This window comes from Botryllus schlosseri, chromosome 4, assembly GCF_051294905.1.
Source record: "Botryllus schlosseri isolate E-star chromosome 4, Bs_hap1, whole genome shotgun sequence".
Taxonomy (NCBI): Eukaryota; Metazoa; Chordata; class Ascidiacea; order Stolidobranchia; family Styelidae; genus Botryllus; species Botryllus schlosseri.
The window spans coordinates 872,232-889,649 of NC_137239.1; the positions used below are offsets into that span (position 1 = coordinate 872,232).

The 17,418-nt window shown below is 39.9% G+C and overlaps 2 long non-coding RNA genes across 2 annotated transcripts in view; both read right to left on the bottom strand.

Annotated features, from left to right (window-relative positions):
* Window positions 1-17,418, bottom strand: part of LOC145437866 (uncharacterized) — a 430,122-nt gene that overhangs the window by 175,846 nt on the left and 236,858 nt on the right. The window lies entirely within an intron of this gene.
* Window positions 6,346-8,077, bottom strand: LOC145436814 (uncharacterized). The gene is made up of 3 exons (XR_013914418.1): window positions 7,954-8,077; window positions 7,262-7,370; window positions 6,346-6,594 (listed from the first exon to the last, which is right to left on the bottom strand). It is a non-coding gene; the product is annotated as an uncharacterized LOC145436814 (long non-coding RNA).

The window sequence follows — 17,418 nt, forward strand, 5'->3', positions numbered from 1 at the left end:
CTTGAAGTGTGGTAACTGCGTAAACGGCGTATGGAAGAAGGATTCAACACGGTTCATGTTCGCACTAGACCTGGAAATGACTATAACTCGAGAGATAGCGTAAGCCTGCCAACTCGGGACGGACAGAAATCACTAAAACTGGTGTGGAAAATCGCTAGATGTCACTAAATCCTGAATCAAAATCGCTAAAAAATGTCGCTAAATCTGCATCAATTCACAAAAATGATAGGTTGAACCAGAATATCCATATCCATATCCACTCTCGTCTGGTGTGTGTTGGTCGTCTGTTTCAAATGGCACTTATCATATTTCTAGTTCGTAATACGCAATATTCATGACGGTAATCTCAAAACATGACTGATGTGCGGTATTTCAACAAAAAAGATCGCTCCGCGCAATGTCTGCCCAGCGTAACCAGATTTACGGCCATGACCAGTAACTGCATAGGCGTGACACGAACTGCCGCTGAAAGGGAACATGAGATGAAAAGCATCCTAGGTATACATGTTCCTTGCTCAATGAGTCCGTGAATACGTAATGCGATATACCGATGATTGCGGAAAGGATCTTGCCTTGCCTTAACTGGGAAGGAACACTCGAAAACGACATGCACAGAGTTTGAAACCCACGTAGCGACGCACACTTTAGAAAATTACGAAGGGCCGACGCGCTGAGGACATACCACTACCCAGGACCGAAATAGCACTTCGTCACCCCCCCCCAAAAAAAAGAATATTAGTCTTGACCCCCCCCCCCCTAGGGTGATAGCACAACGTAAAATTGTAATTGAAAATATTCGGGCTGGCCCGTTGGCATGATTACTTCTTAAGATGTTGTTATTTCACGACCTCCTGCTGTCTGCTATATGAAAAGATATTGAAATCGCCCATAAGTGGGCAACTAAACTAAAAGACGCACACGATTCTAAATTGGTATTTCTGAATTGCCAAATAATTATTCGCTGCGGGATGGCATTTGTCCTCTGGGGTTCAGATTGGCAGGACAGGAAGATTCGGCACCGGCAATGCACAATTAGACATGTCTACATCGAAGTTTTCGGTCAACATAAGGCCAGTCTTTTGGGCCAAGGTTTTGACGCTGCCGAACTTTTACACTTCTCAGCGTCCCATGTCGGCCTAAACTTTAAATAGATTGTAGCAACGTGGCGCGGTAATGGCCCTCGCCGAAATGTATTTTATTATTAATATATAGTAATAAGCCTAAAATCTAAATCACGCGGAGTGCGAAAAGAGTTTGAAAAAAGTTGCACAAATTTTCAAAAAAATACTCTGTAATTTATATTCATTCACGAAATGATTTTGCCCCCCTTCGAGCTCGTCCCCTCCCCAATTGGGGGTTTGGGTGAGGCAGTTCCGGTGCTGCCACTACCTACAGCGGCTGGAACCATCCAATTACATTTCTAGTTACCGATCCATCCATCTGATCAATATTATAACAAATCGTATATTTTGATTTCATTTATCTTACGCGAATCGAATAGAAAACTCTGCATTCAAGTAATGTGGGGGAGGGCGATTTGAACCCCGTTCCCCCATTGGATCCCGATAGAATTTGGTACGGATAGCGATATAGTCGCCTTTTACCAGTGCTACGTGGTCGTAAAGAATTCATATATCGGACCTTGTATAGCACATTACATTGGGTCAGCATGATTGTGATTACTCCTATTGTGTTGAGGGTCAATAGTTCAGGATTTTTACGAGTTTGTTGAACTGGACACGGTACAGTAGGGCGGTTCAAAAATAACATTTTTTCCTTAATCTTACGGCTACATGATTAAATCGTCAGGTTACCTTAAAAAACGACGCACACCAAATTTGAATTCAATCCAACCAATATTCGCGGTTTACGTAGAGTTTGAAAATTTTGAATTTGCCCAGAAACGCAAAAAAATTTTTTTTCAAATTTTTCTGCCAACCCCATGAAATTGTTGGGCTGTCTTCAAAGACTATGCAAAACAAATTTTACTCAATTCCAAGCCGTAGAAACGGAGTTATTCCAGTTTTTCGATGAAAATTTTTGGATTATCCACCGATCAAGGATAATCCCAGAATTATCGAAGAAAAACTGATATAACTCCACTTCTACTGCTTAGAATTGAGTCAAATTCAACTTCGGAAACAGAATTACTACCCTAATAGAGAAACCCTGAAACTGGGGGCAGTGTTGAATACCACCATCACGACATGACATACCAAGTTTCAAGAGCTTTCATGGTGTGAAACACCATCAAAATCGACCTATACCAGCAAAGGTCGACTAAACACGTATTACGGTAATCGAGTTCAGATATAGATACGATTGTTACATCACACCTTAGGGGCGACCAGGCCTATTTGCCCCGCTTGCTCGGCCTTTTTACTAATGGGAGATAGTAAATTACCGTTTCTTTATTGTGCGCGGCATTGAGAGAATAGACAGTGAAAGCTTGTTACGAGCGCTACCGGGGCATGCCCCGGCTAGGCATTCGCAAAGCGAAAACACGGAAGAAATTCGATTTTCGCAGAGACTTCGCTATATATGGGCAATTAGGCATTTACAAGCGAAAGGACAAGAAGAATACGATTTTCGCTGTGATTTCGGTATATATAGATTGGTGTGCGTCTATAAATGGTAAAGAATTGTTATTGAACAGAATATTAGGTGAGGCAATGCCCCAGTTGCCCTATAGGACGAGCCGCCACTGACAAAATGTCTTGTCCTGAAAACAAAATTTTACTACATATTTAGAATTGGGTAGACTTTTATCATTTCGAAGCAAAGTCTGAAGCTGCATTTCTTGAAATACATAGTCGTGTCTTGAAAATCCTCGTCTTCGATTTGGTGAAAAGATGGGAGTTAGCGGAGATAATATAATTGCGCGTAACGCTTCCGACAACACATTTCGGTATGATCGCAGCATATATGGCACCAAAGGAGAAAATGGATTTCGTGACCAGGTTTCAATTTTAAAAGACAATAATACGGTTGATGTATGTCCGGAAGTTTCAACAGTTATGAAGCACATCTTCCTCGTGATTTTCCCGATTTTAAAAATTTCAAATAAGGTTATCAATCATTTTGCAAATTTAGAGGTCTCGTGGACCCCTGAAAATGCTTCGCGGACCCCCGGTTGAGAACCACTGAGATAACGCTTACGCAGATCGGAGGAGGAGATAGATATACAGTTAAGCAAGGTATAGACGGGAGGATCGATATAACTGACTCACCAAAGCCGAGCCACTCAGGCCAGGAGCATTTTACTACACAGGGTATAATTTCCACTTTATATAGTCATGACTAGGACACGTTTGCAACTTTTTATACTGCTTCCGGAAGCTTCCTAAATATTCAGAATTTATGTAGTATGATGTTTCAAGCTGTTTGTAGGAATTTTATATTGCAATTTTTTGCACCCTTTTCTATTTTTCACTTAAGTTTATACTGCAACTTTTGTCAAGTATTGCGCTAAATGTAAAGAAGTGATTAAAACATGCTATAAAACTAATTCTGGTATGGTTCTATTCTATTAGATATATAGTTGCCGGACCTCAATGTTATCTATGTTACGCGACAGTTGGCTTGCAAGGTAGAGGTTCAACAACACCAGCCGGGCACTATAGTTCCGACTGAATTAGAAGTGGAAGTATGACTTGGCCTTTGACTAAGCCCACACAAACGGAAACAAGTTGTGTCTATTGGCTTTTCGAGGTCAAGTGTTGTTGAGATAAACTGTGTGTTTGTAAAGTTTCTGCAAGCATACGGAAAGATAAGAAAAGGTTGGAAATCATAAATGTAAGCATTGCGCAGAATAAAAAGAGAGTCGTGCAATTAGAGTTGCATTTAAAACAAACGGTTGTTTAAAATACTTAGTTTAAAACATGTTTAATATAGTGTTTTAAACGAAGGCCTTTAAACTTTTTTTTTTCAATTTATATAATTTTGCCATAAATGTGTAAATACTTTCCAAAAACATGTTGCATGAGCCTACGGACGATTACCACCCGATAGAGCCGGCATATACGATATGCGATGATTGGAAACCTTAAAATAGTCGGTTCAACAGCTATAGTACATTCAAGAAGCTACATTTACCCTACATTTTCAATTGTCAATGTCAATCCACTATGACGTCACAATTGATCATTTTCCTGACGTCATGGCTAAAAAACATAAAAAAAAACATGTTTTAAACAAGACCTTGTTTTGAACATGTATGTTTTAAATTGATTTTTGTTTTAAATGCAACCCTAAAAATACATTGAGAGACGGAAATGTCAATGACATTAACCTCAATGAATCTATGATTTTCTTGTAATGAATCATGTTTCATAGAACTGTGAAGCGTGGAAATGGTTGTCTGCATCTTCTCTATTTGATAAACGCACCCTTGATGCTTGAATCGCGATATGTTTGTAACAGAGGTGGTCAAAGTACTCACTGTCATTACTCAAGTAGAAGTAGAAGTAACACCGGAATTTCTACTCAAGTAGAAGTAGGAGTTAGGGTTCACAAGTAAGCAAGTAAGTAGGCATGCTACGCTTATTTTTGCCTACAAAACTGAAAACTGTCAAGTAGAAGTATTCTAAAATCATAACTACTTAAAAAGTAATGTGAGTGAGAAAAGTCTACTTCAAGTACTTCAAAAAATAGAAGTTGTTCGTTACCGACCACCTCTGGTTTGTAATCATTTGTGGTACTCATGGTTTTTGTCGGCTACTGTAGTCATTTACACCGGACCAATTTTCTTTCTTAATTGTAATCTCTAGCTGCCGACGGCCCGCGTCTCACTTCTAGGTTTTTATAAGACACCGCTTGCACGGATTAGACGGCGAGGAGTACTCTAGATAAACCTCCGATACTTAGATAGGAATTTTGGAGTCGACCTCGGTCGGATTCGAACCCGCAACCCATTGGTGTTGCAGCCGTGGATTTAACCACTGCGCTATCTCGCCACTATTCGCGATATGTAAATAAAACACACATACGGGTAGTGTACAAAGAGTTTCAGAACCAACGGGCTCATGCCACTTTCCCACATACGTTTTGAATCTCTTCGGACTAGCTTCCAAGATAACTAGGGAAAAGTTATTCGAGAAAAGTTGAACACGTATTGGCTTAGAACAGTGGTTCTCAAACTTTTTTATACACGCCCCATTTATGATAGTAAAAAATTTCGCGTCCCCTTATCGTCATATCACAAAATGAAGCCAGAATGTTAGCAATCCCAACGGATAGTTTGATGGCATGGAAGGTTATTCCTGTTGATGAAAATTTCTGAAAAATGAAATTCGGACTATACACAGAGCAATAACTATAAATTGGAGGTAAATCACGAAGAACGCGAACATTTTTTTCAGTTGACCACAGCTTCGCGTCCCCCTTCAGATGCTTTCACGCCCCCAGTTTGGGAACCACTGGCTTAGAAGTAACGATAAACCGCACTTCGCCGCGCATGGTGTAGTGTAGCATATCGACTCGCTAACAAAATAACAGCAGATAAATTCACTTCGTGGGGACGTGAAGATATTCCATTTTTAAAACTTCTGATTTTTTAAGCTCAGTTGTTGCCTGTATATATGTTATGCTCATCTTAGAAGTCATGCATTTTTTCCCGTTTCTGTGCTCGTATAACTCCTGTTTTACCATGTTTGCATATTGGCAGGTTTCGTGTTTCGTCATTGCTTCCTATGCATACGTATTTATTGGTTTCATTTCGTGAAAGCAGTTTAGGCCTAGCGAGAAGTATATATAGAAAGAGTAAGTTGATGCTAACTTATCAAGGAACTGACGCATATTTATGAAATATCGCGATGTCAGTGTTGGTATTTGGCGTTCTTCACAGGTAGTCTCTCATACGAGAGAGGCCCATTGGTAGTGGTATCCCCGTGTCCGTTAGTCTCGCTCTAGCTGTAGCGCAGGTGCTTTTGTACATCTTGATTACATATTCCCTTGACTGTTCTTCCATCTTGTTTTCAATCTCTAGTTGGATTCTTTGTTTTTTGAACTTTTCTTTGTATATTTATCAGCTGTTTTCAATTCCGATAACGTAACTTTTGTGACTTGAAAAAAGTTTCCACCTTCCCCGATTCCAAAATAAGACAACCCTACCGATACCGCTGTTACGCAACGTCTCGAAAATCCCAGAGGAAGAGTGAGCGTAGCTGTAAAGTTGACAGCAGAGACTCACAAGTGGACGCATGAAAGCGAGAGCGTTGTCGGGGCGCATAAGGCCTGAACGGGCGATACGCGCCAACGTCGTTGATGTGTAATTATATTAATCTCGCGCGCCACAGGTTGCCGACCCCTGCAGTAGAGAGTCAGAGAACTATAATCTGACACTGCTAGACTGGAAATATTGATTTATTTCTTAGCTTACAGGCAGAACTGGTCCTCGGTACTCATGTAGAAGTAGAAGTAACAGTTCTGTTCTTTTTATTGAATGTCAAAATTAATAACGGTTCAAACGTTACACGTGCAAAAGTATATGCTATAGATTGCCTGCATCAGATGTAATTCGTTATAAATTCGTCCATCATTGATTGCAGCAACTCTGCAGGCCAAGTTGACAGCACAAGCCGTCGCTCATTTCCGCTGCAAATAAATTCACATGTTCATTCAACTAAAGTGGTTAAAGTATATCGGAATGTGGGAAAGAACATGCGGTGGAGCATTCAATGTTGTACAGATATATGCACTCGCCCTAATCACTGTATTATATCTTAAGATGCTATTTTTCTTCTGTAGGAAATTATGGCTAACAAACAATAACAAAAACAAGGGTCATGTGTTAATCACATGTGCTATCCAGCTATGGGATCAATATATATGGATATTACGCAGAATTCTGTTAGTCTGGTATAGCCACATTAATTGTTTTGTACTACTTCAATACATAAGCGCTTGGATGCTGATAGTGGACTACAAAGTTGATGTTCTGCGAAGCGAGCTGTTGTCAAGTGCGAAACATCTCGATTTCTAATGATAATTTTCTATACTGACATCACTGTCATAAGGTACGAATGCGTCCTACTGTTCAGGTTCAGTTTCAAAAATTACTGTTCCGAATTTTAACAATATTTCATCAATTGCTGTCTCATTAGCGGCTGTGGTTCCGGAAAGTCTTCATCTTTTTTACAACTTCTAATACCAAAATGATGCCGGTTGGCGAGCGTAAAACATGCTTGCAAGTGCAAAAAGAATCTACGATAGAAAATGAAGAGCAAAACATCACAAAAAATTAACAATTCGAAATCGTTACCTCGAATCGCTGAAAACGATGTCAGCAGAAAAAATCCAACCACGGCGATTGCTTGTCGCAACATTCTGAATATTTTTAGCAGTCAGCGACCTGAATGTATTGTGGTAACCTGAATATATAGATGAATATCAAAAACGTATTGTTATTTTTTGCCAAAGCAACTATCCCAATATGGCTAGAATGGCAAAACAAAAAGTGTTGTCGGACTTTATAAGCTTTGACGTGCCTCTGTCGACGAAGATTGTCGCACCCCAAACATCACATTGATTAAAAACACTGACCAGCCTAGACTTCTTATAGGCAAAACATCTGCGCACCATTTGGATATGGGAAAGATAGTTTAATTATAGAATGTACAGAAGAGTTCGTTATCATCTGTACCGAACTTGAATTTTTATAATTAATCATAAAAGAAGTATTATATGAGTCGGTGATATACCGCCTTGTTCCAAAACAGCCTTGCCTTTCTGCATCACACAACCACGGCGCAACTTATCCGCCCCCCAAATAACCGCCCGACTGCCGGTTAGGCGGTTACACGCATATATATCCAGACTGTCACGAATCGAGACCACGATGAAAAGTTTCACGTTTTGATGTATTGATATATCCCAAGACTTTGTAGGGCAATATTTACGTTTTCTACTGGGATTGTAGGCTTGATATACCTAAGAAATCGATAGACAATGTACCTCGAGAAGATATTACAGCCGCATATTCAGTCCCTTCGTAATTCCGCCAAGCGCTAATGTAGTATCCATACCAAATCATCCGTATCACTCATCGTCTTATTAGCAACAGGCCTTGAAACAGGGCCTACTAAAGAAGGCGTCATACCGTCTCACTTTCTGGAAGAGTTTCAGCAGTAAAAAGGCATAGAAACACTGTTCTATAGCAAAGTTATCGTAGTGCGGTGGAATCCTTATGCTGTAGAAAACGTATATCTCCTAAATCGGATATAGCACCACGTATAGGGGTCTCGCAAACGCGGTTATAAAAACCGAAAATTTCGAAATTTTGTTAAACTCAAAGATTTTACCGGATCAATGCTAAACCGGTCTGGGTCGTAGACACCAGAGTGGGATCAATTGGAGTTTTTAATTGAGCTGAATGTAAATAATTACATTTTTTCATGTAATTGCAATTGTAATTGAAGCATTTCTATTTTGTGTAATTGTAATTGCAGTTGCAATTTGATAAAAAATTTGCCGAATTACAATTTCAATGATATTATTATTGAAACCTCACAATCACAACATAAAATACTTAGCCTATTTACATCGGTGTTCCATGCGTGCCTCGTTAACTAGATAATTCAGCCATGCTAAACTGTTTCCCATACTTTAGTAGCAGCAGAAAACTTAATGAATTACAATATACGCTAAACCAGTGGTTCTCAAACTGGGCGGCGTGCCCCCTTGGAAGACGTGAAAGCATCTGAAGGGAGCGCGAAGCTCCGATGGAGTGAAAAGATTTTCCACGCTTTGCGCGGTATACCTCCATTTCATAGTTATTGCTCTGTGTATAGTCTGAATTTCATGTAGAAGAATTCTCTCATCAACAGTCATAACCTTCCATACCATCAAATCATCTGTACGGATTGCTAACATTCTGGTTTCATTGTGTGGTATGACGATAAGGGGAGCACGAATAATTTCACTGTCATAAAGGGGGCCGCGTCTAAAAAAGTTTGAGAACCAGTGGGCTAAACTAAATCTTAATATTTTAAAAATGGACGAACAGCAAATAAACTCTTCTGAAACTTGTGTTGAGCCTTTTCCTACACCACGGTCGCGTTTTTTTTTTATCTCTGACCAGTACTGAGGTTTGGTGCAACAATTGCAAAAAGAACAAGTTTCCAACCAAGTCTTCAATAAACTTGATCACGCATTTGTAGAGATGTTATCCCAACCTGACCTCCAGTCTTAGCCAAATTTACTGTGGCCAGAAACTTTCCGCACCCTAATGTTCATCAAATGCAATCAAACAGTTTTTGAGCAAGTGAAAATGTAAATGCGAACCAAAATTTTGTAATTCGTAATGATCAGGAGCTTCTTTCCTTTTGCATTTATTATAATTTTACAAACCTTCTCGGTATCATCCTTATTGCTGACGCCTTACCAATTACTTTTCATTCGCCTTACTCAGCTCTGAGTATTCGTTTGATTATATTTCACTGACTGTCTTGCAGCCTATTCGCTGTCAGTCGTTGCCAGTAGCTCAAACTTTTGATTGTTAATAGTCGCTTGAAATTTTTTTCTGTGTTTGTTGTTTTCAGTACCCATGATTAGGAATAATAGTTCGAATACGTTCGAGTTTTTTAATTAAACGGTATTCTACGTATCATGAATGAAACATGAATAGCTTGAGATTTTTGCTAATTACGTCTCTACGGTTGTCAAAGAGCACCTCTACCGAATCAATTACGTGTTCAACAGTAATTGTAATTGTAATTTGATATTTTTAGCATTGAGTAATTGTAATTGTAATTAATGTTTTTTAGTATTGAGTAATTGTAATTGTAATGTAATTGAAACGTGCCAGGAAGTAATTGTAATTGTAATTGAACTCAATTGATACAATTGATCCAACTCCGGTACACACCTCTTGAAAGTGTCTTCGCGTTCGTCTAGGTCGGAACTCGCCGGAACAAGTGACCCGAAGACGATCGGGTGTACGAACGGCACTGACCACGTTTTCCAGTGTACTAAAAAACTATGGAATTGGTAAAATAAATCATACTTCTAATAGGCAACTGAACACTTTTAGAATTTTAGATAGAATACATTTTTTTTCCGATGTACTAAAGACTGTTACACTATTTATTTTGTAAAATAAATATTACTTTTAATAAACCACTGAGCACTTTTACGCTTAATTTCGTAAAGTAGATAGGAAACTACTTAGTATAACAACACTCGTAAACTTAGGGTTCTTATACGTTCAGTCGAAAATAAAAACTGTAACGCTGCTCACATAAAATGTGATGCAATTCATGACATGAAATATACTAAGAAGGCTACATCTGAACGTCTGTAAGCAAAGGTGGTTAGTAAAGGAGTACTTCTATTTTTCATAGTACTCAACTAGATTTGGTAAAGACTTTTACACTACGAATCTCGTAAAATAACCACTAATTTTATTAAACCACCCAACACTTTTACACTGAATTTTGTAAAGTAGATAGAAACTACTTTTTCCGATGTATTAAAGACCTTTACATTACGGATTTTGTAAAATAAATACTGATTATATTCAACCGCCGAACAGTTTTACACTGAATTTTTTGAAGTAGATAGAAACCACTTTTTCCAATATGAGTTGGACAAGCCCAATGCTCTTTTTAGCCAATTTGTAATTGTATTGCGAAACTAGAATATTGAGACACTCACCATTCTTTACCGACAGCTGTACAGTGTAGGCTACACTGTAAACGCGTGGTCTTGTATTTTCCAGACGAGTACGGCACAACCGTAGCTGTAATGATATAGAACAGCGGTTGGGAACCTATGTTTCGCGAGTCATATATGGCTCTTTTGTGTATAAGATATGGCTCTTTGCCAAATATTCATTTTTGTTCTGAATTGATCAATATTGCAGCGACTTGTTTCGAAATTTTCATCACGGCCAGAATAATTATTCTCGTGGTAGTATAACCATGTCTTTGAGAGATAAAGACAATGCCGTCTTCAGGTTTAGGGGCTCGGACCCCCTCTTTTCAAAATCATCAAATTTAAGTTACTGCCACGCCGGCGGTCAATATCACTCGCGAATTCTATGTACCCGACTCGAAATCTTGAATTGTGCGATAGAATGATTAATCAAAGAGCATAACAGATATGGCGACGCCCATTTGAAAACGCAGTTTTCAAATACACATTGTCTTTCTGATCTACGGCGCGAAATGAACTGTTGTGGATGTGAAATTCACAATTACAAACTCGAATTACAAACAACGCCATAACTATCCACGTAGGTAGTAGGTGATTGGTAGGTATAGCTCTGTCTCTGTGTAGTACCGGCGATAAAATGTATGCGTGTAGCGCAACGTTATATTATCGCCGAATACTTTGAGAATGTTGTATATATACAGTTCCCATGCCCAGTGCCCGCCTATGATGGCATTTTCTATTAATGATAACGTATACGTTCTAATATCAAGTCTCCGTCATACCTGCCAATTGGACTGATCAGTGATCACCGTAGTGAAAACCGAGCATGACTAGCATTGCTCATGCACTTTTTACGCACATGTTCAGGCGCATTTACGATGCAAACTAATTATAGACCGCAATGTTTTAATTCCATGATGCAGCGATTCGTAGTGGTAACAGATGTAGACTGAATTGTTGCCAGAGTAATTAAGGACGTCAATCTATTCAAATGACGTCTAATCGCGTTAATTGATTGCATGCCAATTGATGTCGCGAGTAGGTCGCGCGTGATTTCATCAGACGCAGCTCCGAGAATTCGATTTTCTCTTATGTTCAAATATCAGATCGAAGTATTCTTTCCGAGAACAAAGCGAAATCGCTCGAACTCATGCGTTATCGGGTAGACATTTGATGCCGGCGTTATTTGCGACCTGAAATAATACATTTTATATAATATTTACGTTGCTATATCTTAATCAGAAATGCATACCCACTTGAGTTGTGAAATGATACTCAACCAAACTTAGTGCAAATCTGCGAAAGGATACTTTTAATACGAAAATGTGACGTAACTGGATCTGGGCTTTAATGCCTGCGTCATCAGCTGTACAGTACATGCGATGGCTGCCTTATTCGCTACCTAAAATAATATATTTTACAAAACCTGTACGTTGCTATATCTTAATCTGAAGTGAAAGTTAATGTAACAGAAATGTGTATTCTCTTGACCGCTCAAATTGCTTTAGGTGAAAATTAAAAATTCTAATTCACATTGTCGACGTAAACTTTACTCGTAAGCTCGTCCTTGGTAGAATATCAGCGTGAAATTTTAAAAAATGTTGATGTGGGTTGTGCGTGATATGGGCGTGGCAATTAGGATAACGTGGGCGCAAAACCATTGGCCGGCGTATATTTGACCAAACCCTACTACTCCTCTGCATCGACTATACCGGTGAAATATCTGATTGTAATATGTGAAACTGTAATAATAATAATGAAGAAATTCACTAATGGATACGAAAAAATTACAGAACGAATCTCTGTGGCTGTTCATTACTAGGGCTGGCCACAATGATTCGAGTACTCGAATCTGAATCGAGTATTAGTTTTAATGATTTGAGTCGAGTAGTAAAATACGATTTTTTGAGTACTGAAATTATACGCTCCTTGCAGCTGAAAGTTAATTTATTAGCGAGAATTATGGTTTTGATACTATTTTCCACTGAGGAAGCCTTGAAACCTTGATTGGCCGTGTCGTAGCATACGAGACATAGTACCAAGCTACGAACGTTACTGGAAATAACATATTTCCGAAGTCATGATCATTCCACAACATTGTCAAGAAGTGCAATGAAATCGGTATGGTCGAAAAAATACTAAAGTATCTTTTAATGTGACGGATAACAGGTACTATGTTCTTTGTGGTGTCATAAAAGATACATATTTCAACTTTGTCATAGTACATTCTGTTGTGACGTCATAACGAGTGATACTCGAATACTCGACTCGAAGCGTAATATCTAATACGTGATTCAGAATCTAATCACTCATGTACTCGATTTTGCCCAGGCCTATTCGTTACATGACTACACACGATTTCGGTGCGCATAATAGCAAGCCGATATGAGTAAATAGATTAGTTCGGAGTACACTGGCAATGGACAAGGACAGTTTAACGAGGATTTTGGCTTCAAGTTATGACGTACAGTTATGAAAACTTGGTTGTTAAACTGCATTACCTATTTTTATTTCGATATTGAAGTCATGCGGCCCGCGGCCTCTACGAATTTTGAAAAGTGTCCCGCGACCCATTTTGAGTAGGCGACCCCTGTTGGAAGCTAATTGTCGAATGTTCCTGCGGTTAGGGAAGTTCGTTATCATCTTCATCGATCTTCACTAATTATAAATAGTCCATAATGGAGGTATTATATGATTAGTGCTATTAGCCGTGTTTCAAAACAGCCTTGTCGTTACTGCATCTCACATCAACCTATCCGCCAACTCGCTACATAACTGTTCAATTGCGAAGTGCATTTATATCGATAATGTCACCAGAATCACGGATGGCTACTAGTGCGGGGCATAGATTTTCGAAGTATTTCGGTAAGATCTTGGAGCCGTAGTCCTATTTCTGTCCGAGTAGCTTAATACTCGTAAGAGGTGAAGTTGTTGGAACATAGGCTACTTGGTATTCTTGGGTTCCAATTGAGAGAGAATGTCGATTCCTGCAACGATGGATAGACGTTGATTTGTCCTGTACAAAAGCATGAAAATTACCTTACCTTGCCAAAATATAATATAGTATAGGTCGCGTGTGGCAGACGCGTATAGGGAATATATTTGCAACATTGGCTCGAGCTTATTTGAAAGTAGATGGAGCAATGTCACACCAGATTCGTTCAAAATAAATTATACTAGGATCGCCGTCCATGTTATCTTTTCGATCAGTTTCATTTTCCGTTTCATATTGGCGATTAATCCTTGACCTAGGTGTTGCGATGAAATACCAACCATGTAAACACCCAAACCTGGGTTTGTTCAAGTTTTATTAGGGGCCATAGCTTGATATCGGACAGTATTGAGCTCAGATACAAAATAAGCCGTTGATGATAGTGACACAGGAAGGACAGTAATTGCATAAATCCAGGTCACGAATATCAACTTAAAAACACACCATCAATTTATATTTCAAAATTACGTGTCAAGACTGACAGGGCGACTTCACTATACTGAATATCACAAACACAACATAGGCTGAATATCGTGTGGTAAAGATGAACAATGCAGACGGCAATTTGCACTTTGCAGGCACACGAAATGTTATGACGGATCTATTGCATTCAATACATCTTCATAACAAAACCGAATGAGTGTGTTCAGTGTGTGATTATCTCTTACTACTATCTCTCTCTCTAGTAGTTTCCCTAAACGCATGAGCGATCTCGTCTTCTTGTTGTTGTGATTCTGCTATTTTTGTTGGCCGTGGGAAGCACTGTATTGCTTCCAAGTACTTGGGCATAGGGCGAACATTCTCGGCAGTAATTTCGAAGCCGGCGAACTCGATATGTCTGCGGCAGAACTGGAACTTGGAGGCGTTTAGGATGATACCTTCACGGCCCATTAATTCCAGATAGTCAATCATCCTCCACCAGTGCGTGGCAAGGTCATCGTCCCAGAGGACCTTGTCGTCCACGCACTTCGTTTCGCGTGGTGTGTCGGCAATGATGCTGTCGTTGCGGTAAGCGTACCCGTCGCCACTGGCCAGGTATCCCTGCGGGGCTACTCTATACCGATATCTCCCGAACTCAGTGATGAATGTCAGAAGGTGTCTATCCTCTTCACGCACGGGCACGGAATGGTAGCCATTCCAGCCATCTGTGACAGACCTGTAAGTGTTTGGAGGTATCGAGCGTGCTTGTTTGAAAGGAGGCACAACATGGTGCGTTTCTCGAGAGCAGAAGCGGTTCAGCGATTGGAAGTCAACAACTCTCCTCGGGCTGCCATCTAGAGAGAGAGATAGTGGTAAGAGATAATCACACATTCAGCAATGCGATGATGAAATGATGAAACGAGGATATTCTCCCTATTCGCTTCCAAGTCACATCACTGTAGCAAGAGGTCCGATCGCTTTTAAAGGACCGGCCAATGTTGCACAAGTAATATAGACACAGTCCTTAAATTTCAATTGAATCACGATGGCAACAAGAAAGGAAATAAAACAACAAAGACAGGAGAAACCTTAAATTATACTGATTTGGGTGAGTGCGCATTGACTCAAACGGTATTTTAGTTTGTTTGTTTGTTTTGGGGGTATTCATGGTGTTTGTCGACTGCTATGGCCGATATTCTTCATATTTTCCGTAACTGCCGACTTATAGCACGGCCCACCTCTAGGCTTTTGTAAGACACCGCTGACGCGGATGAGGTGGCGAGGAGGATATTTTAGTTGCTATTCTTGATCACTGCGCTGCGGTTCCCGTACTGTCAGGTCAACGAATGGTGAAGCAAATTAATTCGTGTCTCACCTTGCATTGTTTCACTGCGCTGTCACTATTCAACAGGTGTGGGTATAATTATTTTTCCCCGCGGGCCAAATGAAAGCAGAAAATACATCGGCGGGCCGAGTCAAAATTTTTAACTATAATCTGCGGCGAAATAATTGTATTTGTAAATTGAAAGTAGTGAATTACATTGTTGATACATGGTGCTAAGAAGGATGCATTGATATTGGGCAATGAGTGACGGGTAAATAACAGAAATAATATTTATTCGCCGGTATAATTCAAAACAATAGAAGACATGGTATATTTAAAACTCTTTTGTAACCCACAGAAACGTTTTTTAATAAGATGATAAAATTTATTTAGGATACTACAAAGCTTGTCTTGGTCGCTGCCTCCCGAGCAGTGTACACTATGTACAGTTTGGTGAAAAAGCCTTTGTTGTTGATGGAAACTAGCAGTGCTTCCGAAATTCGCCCTTCCTTAACCGGGTGCCTATTATCGTGTTTTTTGCCATAACACCGACTTATTAAGTTGTACTCCATGGCGACCCGCTCGTCACAAACTGAAATGACGGGTCCACCCCCGACTCTAGTAAACAAATATAATAGTAACGACGAAATTCGGTCATGAATTTGAAAAACTGTTCGTGCTTCGCGCAACTAGACAAGGAATCCCAATATATGTTCGAATAAATTGATGAGTCAGTAGTTGACCGGACATAGACATGCAGGCTACACTTGTACAGTTTAAAATGGACATTTGGCGTCCAGTTAGTTCATTACGATTATGCGCTGGAATGCGGCCGTATAGGCTATATATGTAATCGAAATGCGGTCATGAATAACAACAAGGTTGACCTCCTCGTCTTGGCCAGCATTGATTGCAGTCAATTAAGTCAGATCAGCAGGTCCTCTTCACTTTATATGTCAACGACATTTTGAATCCTCTTCATTGAATACCACACTGTTCGCTGATGATACTCACCTCCTCTCTTACGCATCCTCTAACGAAAAGTTAAAGGCCTTGACCAATGATCAAATGCCCAAAGTGCATGAGTGGACGGCCCATAATAACCTTCGCGTCAACGCCGCGAAATCCCAATTATTGGTCATAAATTCCAAAACAAACCTAGCCGTTAACATCGCTGGTCAATCAATTTCCGAAACGGAAAATGTCAAATACCTCGGGGTTTTACTTGACCCGAACATGTCCTGGAAGAGTCACATCCAGTCGCTAAAACAAAGTTATCACGGAACCGTGGTCTGTTCTACAACCTTAGACGCTTCATGCCGCGCTGGGTCCGTCTGATACTCTTTAAATCCTTATTCTAATAGAAATTACAATATGGCATTATCTGCTGGGGAACTTCCAGTGTTAGCGCTCTAAAACCACTGCAAAACTTCACCACCAGGTCCTTCGAGTCATAGCCATCGTCCCTTCGGAGCCAGGTTGGGAGTCCATCAAATAACTGCACAACAGATTCGGTGACTTAAACATAAAAGATATGCGGAAATTAGAAATCGCCAAGTTTATGTATTAGTTCCATTGTGGTCACTGCCTCGAAACTTTCAATGACTTCTTTACCTCCGTATCAAAAGTAGCCTACAACACACGCGCGTCGCCGTCCCTGACCTATCGATCTCGCCTTCAGTCACATGCCCCCTGATTTTGTCGCTTATCATTTTATTAGATCTTCTTTACTTTCATTTAAGTTTGCATGCCTCCTATTTACTTCGCCTAGGCCAATGGTTCTCAAACTTTTTTGGACACGCCTCCCCCCTTTTTATGATAGTGGGAAATTTCGCGCCCCTTATCGTCATATCACAAAATGCAACCAGAATGCTAGCAATCCCAACGGATAGTTTGATTGCGCGGAAGGTTATGACTGTTGATGAGAGGATTCTCAAATATGAAATTCGGAGTATAAACAGAGCAATAGCTATGAACTGGATATAAATCGTGCTGAGTGCGAACAATGTTTTCAGTTGGCCGCAACATC